Source organism: Armigeres subalbatus, chromosome 2 (assembly GCF_024139115.2).
Source record: "Armigeres subalbatus isolate Guangzhou_Male chromosome 2, GZ_Asu_2, whole genome shotgun sequence".
In the NCBI taxonomy this organism is placed as follows: domain Eukaryota; kingdom Metazoa; phylum Arthropoda; class Insecta; order Diptera; family Culicidae; genus Armigeres; species Armigeres subalbatus.
The window spans coordinates 8704822-8713873 of NC_085140.1; the positions used below are offsets into that span (position 1 = coordinate 8704822).

Below are 9052 nucleotides of genomic sequence, written 5' to 3' on the forward strand. Positions count from 1 at the left end.
CCAACTTCCGAATCGGTCGATTCGCGGCTCTCTTTAGTTTTTTTTCAATTCGGCTCGGTTTGTATTTGTGCAATATGCACTTGTGTTGGCGAGGCTGATTCGAAACCCCAGCATTGTAGGCTGCTGGATTTGTTGAAGCAAAACAAGAACGAATATTTTACTCATAACATAACATCCCCAGTGACAAGCCGCTACGTGGGCTACGTGGTCTCGACGATCTTCCTGTAGAAGAACTGCAAAAAATAATGGTGGACAGTGATCTGCTTCTCACCTATGTGTACAAGATCGCAAAACGGGACAAGACACGAAAATACTGCGACCAACTGTATTTCGTACATTTGAAGAACGGTTATATCTCGTTCAGGGAATTGAAAACGGTACCGACCAATGCACAGAGACTTAACGCTATGTATGAACTGGGCACGGCACCAGGAATTGGTATCTGTCTCTTCGATGTATGCAGTGCGGCGAGAAGTGGCTCTGATTCAAGGGCGCCAAATGCAACGAGTAGCATGAGGCCACTGCTAAGGAATGCCCCAAACGAGCGGCATTTTTTCGAAATAAGAAAAAAGGCCAGCATGGACAGTTAGCCGATACGAACTCAACCTCCTGCGTTCAATGCTCAGAACTTTCCCGAATTAACTCCTCTACAGCATCAATCGCCTGCTCCGGCAACTGCCCAAAACAACCAATGCCACTATGGGGAAGTGGTGGCCAAAAATCGAAAAATTGATTCGCGTTGAATGACTTTTCTTTTATATCATTTGATAGACGGAAAGTTCAAACCTAGATTCCTAAAATTCCAGACCTCTGTGATGTAAACTCATTGCGCCACAGACATCAGACTTAGAAAAATTGTGAAAATCGAAAAAAAAGCATTTCAAACAAATGCAATTTTCTCAGCGAATAACGGTCCAATTTATTAATTTGATACACCGTTGGAAAGATAATTGTCAAAACTATGAAATGGGTATGTTGTTGAGTTTGCCCGGGTATTTAAATTCAGTGAAAAGTGGATAATTATTGAAAAAAGTTATGATTAATATTTTCAAAAGTTTCGAATAATGATACATTATTTCTGAGATTTTTTCACAAAAGAAGAATTTATAAGAATAATGTGGTGAAACAGCTTTCAAGCCATTTTAAATCAGTTATGTTTATGATAAAATCTCTGTATATTATAAATGAGTTTGCATTTTCTTTGAGGTAATTTAACTCACAAACGGGTTGACCGATTTGCAAGATTTTGTCACCAATCGATTCGTCTTGACCTCGTTTGTATTTATATATAAAGAAAGTCAGATTTTTCCTCTAGGATAGTTCGAACATACGGGAGATGAATTGTGAAGAAATTTAGAAAGATCCTGCTGTGTTGAAAAATAAAAAATACAATAATAAAGATTAAAAGAATATAGAAGGGTCCTACACGAGTCCTACGTATAATAAAGTCATGTCCATTTAGAATCCGGAATCATTTATTGTATTGCAGCGGCACGTAAAGTGACCGCTGCAAGAATTCTTTTACAGCGGTTTGTCTACCTAGGCACCCACTTGCTGTGGTATAAATTTCACGAAGTTTCGTGCAGCGTGTCAAAAATTATTCCAGATGGAAGCCGCAAGGAGAGAAAAAAGTCTGCACACCCACGTTGATAATCCTGCTCTTCGACGATGGAACCTACGTCGAAATGGATTTCGGACAGCTTCCTAGCCAAAAATTCTACATGGTGACGGCACGAGGAGTAGCTCCTGCGAAGTTTAAGTTTGATTTTTGAACAAACTTGCAAAAAAAAACGGATGATTTTGGCAAGGGATATGCAGCTGTGGGGCAAAGACCTAAGTGTTTGTGACGAATAAGACGATGGACTCGAAGCTGTACAAGGAGGAATGTCTCAAAAACCGCGGTCGACCTTCCATAAAGCCCATAAAGGTCCCGTGAAGTTTTGGCCAGATTTGGCGAGTTGCCACTACAGCCGGGAAGTCATCCAGTGGTACCGCTATAATAACGAAGATTTCATCGATAAAAACATAAATCCACGCAACTGCCCACAGCTCCGGCCCATCGAGACATTTTGGGCAGTAATGAAGCGGAAGCTTAAGAAAAGTGGAAAAAGTGGAAAAACAGCTCGAGACGCGACTCAGATGACCAAAATGTGGAACAAATGTGTCAAGGAAGTTGACTCCGGAGGTGTGCAACTTTTGATGAGAGGAATGAAGAAGAAGGTACGAATTTTCACTAGAAACAAGAAGAAATTATTTGTATCAATAATTTTTCCTTAAAGTACAGTGAATTACCCTTATTTTGATGTATAAACCTTACTTGTACGTCAATCCGTTACCGAGATACAGATAATTCTATAATTCCGGATTCTAAATGGACATAGCTTTAGAAGGATCCAATCTAGAGTAAAAAAAGACATTTGGAACACAAATATTCCAAGGGTAGCAGGGTAGGTCCTGTTAATTAAAAAAAAACTATTTCTATGCCTTTTTGCGCAGAAAATATATGAAAAAGGTTTCAAAACTTTAATAATTCTAATATGTACTGCAATATAGTATGGAGATTTTCAAGATATTGTGAAAAATCGGCAGTGTTAAATTTAGATTCCAGATATGAGAGATGAGCCAGCTTAAGCCTCCAATGCACTGTAATAAAGACACAAAAAAAAAGATTCCAGAAAATTCAAAAGATCAAAAAATTTAAATCGCAAATTAAAAGTTGTTATTACTAAGATTGATTTAAGGAAGTGTTTTTGAGCAGATGAAAACTAATTTTTGGGTCTTAGAGGGTTAAAGAACATCATAAATAAATTTCTGAAGCAATTCCAAAAGATTCTAGAAATATTTCTATAGAGCTTGCTGACATTTACTCATCCTTCTCTTTCGAGCGCATGGGAAGGATAGGAAATGTTTTCATCGGGAAACGCTTCGGAAGCCTAAGTCACTTCAAGAAATCGTGCTTCTACCTTTGCCATTCTAATGAAAGTAATATAGGAATTTCTTGAAAATGGCCTTCAACTTTTAAAATAATTTAGTTGTAAATTCTAATTCCTCCGTGTTCAAATATGACAATTTTTATTATTTTATTTGATTTATTACGAACGAGTCCAAGAACTTCCTAGTCCTCCCTCCAATAAAATACACATAAAAGCGTTTCTCGATGAAAACAAATCCTATCTTTCCTATGCGCTTGAAAGAAAAAGATGATTGAACGTCAGCAAGGGTTGCTTGAGTTATGTATGCCTCAGAGCTTGCTCGTCGCCTCATTCGGAGAAGAGTTGAAAGGCGTTAAGGTGATTATAGAATGAAGCCCGTGGTGAATTTCAAATTAACCACACGTTTATTTACATACATTTCCAAAAGCCCAAATCTGGCGTAATAGTTTTCGTACACTGCCGAAACTCAAATTATGATTGTTCAGCATAACTAAGCAAACGATCCACCATTATTTCAGCCCCATACGCGGTATGGTTCTTTCATCTCGTGCTCTTGAAAAAAATGTTGGAAAAGCACGTGGTTTACAAAATGGCCGAATTCTGGCTTTATTGTATAATCACCTTAAAAATGTTTGGAAGCGATTGAATCAACATATCGTCTACTCTTCCGTCTGAGGTAAATCAAGGTCTGGAATAGATAGAATATACGTTACATCAATATGACTATCGAATTTGCACTACTGTGGGCATGCAGCCAACTGAATAATTTGTTGGAGAATCAGCACATATCCATTTTATACAATTCCGAGTGGGGTCTACCGCGGAGCCAACGTCCTTTTCCAGGTTCTCTGCTAAACGTTACTTTTGCTGGTTTCTGCTCCGGCATGCGCACTACATTTTCCGCCCACTGTAATCTGCCATATTTTATCAATTTGTAAGCCCCTGGCTGCTCAATTGGAAAATTGTGGTTTGGGAACGTTTATAATCCTTTGCAACACTCCTTCGCCACTCATCTGTCAGAAGTTGGATTCTGTAAATCAGTTGTCATTTTCGAGTTCTGCGGCTGAGTTCGAGCAACCAAAATGGACACGGTCAAGGTAGAACTTATTTTCTTACAGTGGACCAGATAGCTTAAGGTCTGGGTCCCTCGTTTAAGGTCACTCCTCACGTAATCCAAAGTTCAAAGCTCGCATTTTCGGGGGCACATCACTCGATATGGAAGCAACGCACAACTGTCATTTTTATTCTTTCACGCACGAAGCAAAGCTATAAATCAACAAAAATGACAGTTGTGCGCATCATCCGTACAGAGTGGTGTGTCCCCAAAAACGCGAGCACTTTGAAACTTGGATTTCGTGAGGAGTGTCGTTAAGGTACGAAGATCGCAAAATAGTCAAAAATGTATATCATACATGGAAGTGTGTCTTCAAATAAGTCCAACTACCAATTACATTGCTTGCCAATTACATTGCTATTAACGCTCGCAGGGGAATAATCAAAAAGGGTGGAATGACATTTTAGGTGTACTTGCGGTTTGGTTTATGCGTTGGCTAGCTTTCGATGACGTTGTTGGAGGGCCCTTGTTAGGTCGATGGTCTTCGCCAGTAGTTCGAGCCGACGGCTGTGATCGATGAGCCTTGAAGCTCCCAATGTCTTGGCTCCCTAGAGCGGCTTTAGACTTAATTAAAAATTAAAAAACACCTTGATAAAGAATAAAAAAAAAATTATCTGGCGGCCGATGTTTGCTTTTATGTACAACTTGGCACAACTCATGCATCCATCACGCCGCATCACCGCTCAAATACTCAAACAGAATCCGATAGTCTATATCTTTTACCGTCCATGCTTCATGGCTTATAAAGCGGCTGGTGGAAGCCACGATGTTTTCAGGTTTAGTTTTGTTCGTGTCTGTAAGCTTTGAGACTTAAGCTTGTTACGCAAACCGTAGAAAGTTCTACTGACAGCCGCAACATGTTTGTTTTCATCTCGCGGCTGACATAATTGGTATATGTAACGAGTGTTCTAAGATATATAAATTCGTCGACAACTTCAAATCGGATCCCATCCATTTCTACCACGGGGCCAACACCGTTTGAACTGCCCCATTCTCTGTCAGCTACAGAGTCTACGATTAGCCCCAGTTCTCCATTTAGAAGATCGGAGAGCACACGATCGAATAGGATTTTTACCAGATATTCTGAAGCCCGATTTGGACCCATCCAACGTTGTACAAATAAGTCTAATAAGCTTTGCCGGATGTATTTGAATATTATTTCGTACATTTCATTCATTCCTTTACATATTTTTCGTATAGTTCTAGGAGCATTTTTACATATATCTAGAATATTCTTAACTCAAAACTAATCGTGGGTGGCAATAGGTCAAGCTTTCATAATAATATAGTTTTGACCCCAGATACATTCAATCTATTGTACATGCATTATAGTTGTGACCTATTCTATACTCTACTTACGTATAATGTAGATGACTGCTATTCATGACCGCCCGAACAGTGCTGGATCTTTACAAGGACAAGATCGTTTTTCAGCTTAGTAAAAGAGTTGAGATTTGCAACAATAAAACGCGTAGGTTACTGGGCATTCCCTGAAGTTATGGCACTTGTAATGAAGAAAACTTTTGGCCAAAACTGCATGCGTACTATTCACATACAACAACATCCTTTTAACACCAGATCAATATTCTAGTTTTTGCTTTTCTCGTATTTTTTTTATAGAAATACACTGCACTGATCAATGCCTCCATTGAGCATTTCGCTCATTGAAGGAAGCATTACACTAGCCAACGAACGACGTCCACTGACACTGTCGAAAACATTTTTTTTCTTTTGAAAAGTTTTGTGGTTGAAGTGTAAATAGTTCCCATACCCCGCAGCACAATGCAATTGAATGCCTGTCAACACTAATCACACGCCTATAAAGTCCAGCTTCTTCCTTGCACCAGCTAAATCTTGAGTCATAAACCTGAATCTCAATTTGTGACTATCAACAAAAGTCGTTCAGCGACTACTGTTTTGAACTTGCCACACGTCTGGTCTGGTTGGTGCTCTGATGAAAAGTAGAACGATTTCTCAGCTATGCACTATCTAGTCCCTTCCAATTCACACCTTCTAACCCAACCTATTTTCGGCTTTCTCGCACAGTAAAGCTGCACCGAAAGGCTATAATTTCACACTAAAAGCGAACTGTTTTTGCAGGAGAGTTGGAGTTCCGTTTCCGTAGTGTTTTACTCACACTCAAACTTCTGTTTATGTTCCTTATATCGGAAAGAAGATTTTCTTAAATAACGTATTTTTTTGCTCAATTTTTTATTCTCTTGATACATTTAAGGTCGCTCCTGACGGAATCCAAGTTTAAAAGTGCTCGCGTTTTCGGGGGCACAAAAAGATATTTTAGTTACTAGATAAAGATTGTCGCTGTCGTCGCTGTCCGGAACATCTTTTGCTGGCGAGGATAGGGGAGCTAAATGTCAAAGAAGGAAAATCCATACGATTTGACAGGTATGTACCACACATGTTTCGGACAGCAGAACAAAGGGAACCGAAGCGACAATCTTTATCTAGTAACTAAAATATCTTTTGGGGCACACCACTCGATACGGAAGCAACGCACAACTGTCATTTTTATTTTTTCACGCATGCTGCGACGCAGCAAAGCTGAATCAACAAAAATGACAGTTGTCCTCCGCCTCCGTATCGAGTGGTGTGCCCCCGAAAACGCGAGCACTTTGAAACTTGGATTCTGTCAGGAGTGACCTTAAGCATTGTAAATAGTATTGTGCCTTGCAACAAAATGACAATTTTCGTGATTATTTTCCAAGGCTAGATATGAAAAATTTCTCCGTAGTACAAATAGCACGTGTTATCCAAGCATTCACCGTCGGAATGCACCACGTGGCGGCATTTTTTTAAACATCAAGTTAGTTTTTTTTTTTAAAGAGGTATGTTTTTCTTAGGCGACAATCTTGCGCGTATTTTTCTTCGCGACCAAAAACGAGCGGAGGAGTAGATTTTTCTATGAGCTATACAGCAATAGAAACCCACAGAATAAAATTGATCAGCATTCTCTTCCAAGAATTTTCTGAAGCATAGGCTTTAAGACCTACTCGCGTAACTAAAGATCTTTAATAAATTTTGATCTGGTGCATGATCCTAGCGGTCCATATGTCTATATTCCTGGTGATTCATACTCCAATATACTGCTCATGATCGCATATTTGTAACATTTGCTTTTTGGTGGATTTTGTAAATCGTTTGTCAATCCTCCCCACAAACTCAATTATTTCTAGCTTACCACAGATAGGCAAGATAGTAAAGCCTATTTTACTGTTAGATGCAGTAAATTAAGCTTTCTGGACGATTCTCGGACTTTTTACAAAATGAACAAAAATGCGAGTGTTTCAAATATGCGTTCATGGGCAGTGTAGACCTTGACATCTACATGTGTAACCAAAAATCGTATAGATTTCTTCAAAAATGGTACAAACTCTAAGTGATCCATATAGGGAGTGAGTGCTTGTAATGGACCCCTTAAGGAATGAAATTTACTTCAGTCACTCCGCTAGAGCAAGCCTCAACTTGATAAACTGTAGTTCTGCTGTACCAGATGACAAGCAACAGATAATAGCAACGGGTTTCGTACATAAAACTAAATCATGCATTTTAAAATGATGTAGCCTAGCTAGCATGCCTATTATGGCCACCCCCGTGTCCATAATATGCAACGTCGGGTTTGTTTATATACGTATTATATTATGGTTCCCTATTTTTATTCACATGTTTCATTCCCACATGTTGTGCCTATAATTATTATTATTATTATTTATTTGGGACACTTCACACCGCAAGGGTGCATTCGTGTCTGATCTTCTGCATTACTTATAAGTATTATGATGATCTTATCTATCGTTGTTCTCCTATTCCATTATTGTACTTTTTTAGCTTGTACTTCATTTTGTGTTTCCTTGAATTTCATCTTCTGTTCTTATACTAGCGCTGGCGATACCTCATCAGCCGCCGGAGTGTCCCATAGGACAGGGCCGACTACGAAGCTCTCCTCCAGTATTGTGGGTTACCTGAAAAGAGATTATGCACGGCAGTATTTGCTTGGATTAAGGAACACCAGTTTTCTGACCTGTGGGACTTCTTGTCCCACAGTGCCAGCCATTGCCGAGACTACTACACTATCGCTTCCAGAATTACCGGCAACAGCCGGCACTGGGGAAAGACTTTGTGTAGTATTGTCGATTCCTGCGCCGTTACTTCGCTCCATGCAATTTTTCTACAGTTTGTTGTATAAACCAGTTTCACGTAAAAAGTTTAACATTCTCGTCGATTTTTCTTCGCTGTTATCCAAAGCGTCACGCAGACTTGTACCAATGTCGTATTTTCGTCGTGTTTCGTCAAACTTTCTGCACTCAAGGATCAAATGCTTCACGTCCAATACCGAGCCGCAACAGTCACAATTCGGTGGAGGTTCTTTCTTTAATAAATAAAAGTATGGGTCAGTCGTGAGCGCACGCTGATCGCCGGCACTCCCACGCCCAGTCCACCTTTTTGTATCGCACTTCACTTCCCTCAGCTTCGATTTCCTGCACTCAAACCATTTGTTATCCCATTGACGGGGTATTGCTTTTTTAATGGCTTTAACCGCATCCTCAGCAGGGATCTCAACGTCGATGGTTGGTTGTCTTCTGGCCTCGTTGGCTAGTCGATCAGCTTCGGAGTTACCGTTAACTCCAGCATGTCCAGGAATCCAACAAAATCGTATTGGTTTGCTTTGAGCTATTCGCTCCACTTCCTGTATCCAAGGGTGTCGAGACTTCCCAGTCTCCAGCGCCATCAGACAGCTAGCAGAGTCCGTTAGAATCACTAGTTCATTATTGAATTTACGAATGGCAGCGGCCATTTTAAGGGCATATGCCTCAGCAGAGAAAACACTACATTCTTTTGGAAGGCTGTACGTTCCCGTAATCCCATTGTTGAAGAATGCGGCACCTACTGTAGAACCGTTGCTGTCTTTGGAACCATCGGTGTAAACGACAGTTGAACGATTGAATCGTGTCTCTAGGAGTTGTCGAACAATAGGCTGGACTTTCTCCGG

General features: G+C 40.0%; 1 protein-coding gene across 1 annotated transcript in view; it reads right to left on the reverse strand.

Annotated features, from left to right (window-relative positions):
- Positions 1-5536, reverse strand: part of LOC134217654 (carbohydrate sulfotransferase 11) — a 91502-nt gene extending 85966 nt beyond the window's left edge. Inside the window, exon 1 of the mRNA XM_062696464.1 lies at positions 5407-5536. The gene's annotated coding sequence lies outside the window, so the exon portion shown is untranslated. The remainder of the gene's footprint in view (positions 1-5406) is intronic.
- Positions 5537-9052: the final 3516 nt, after the last annotated feature.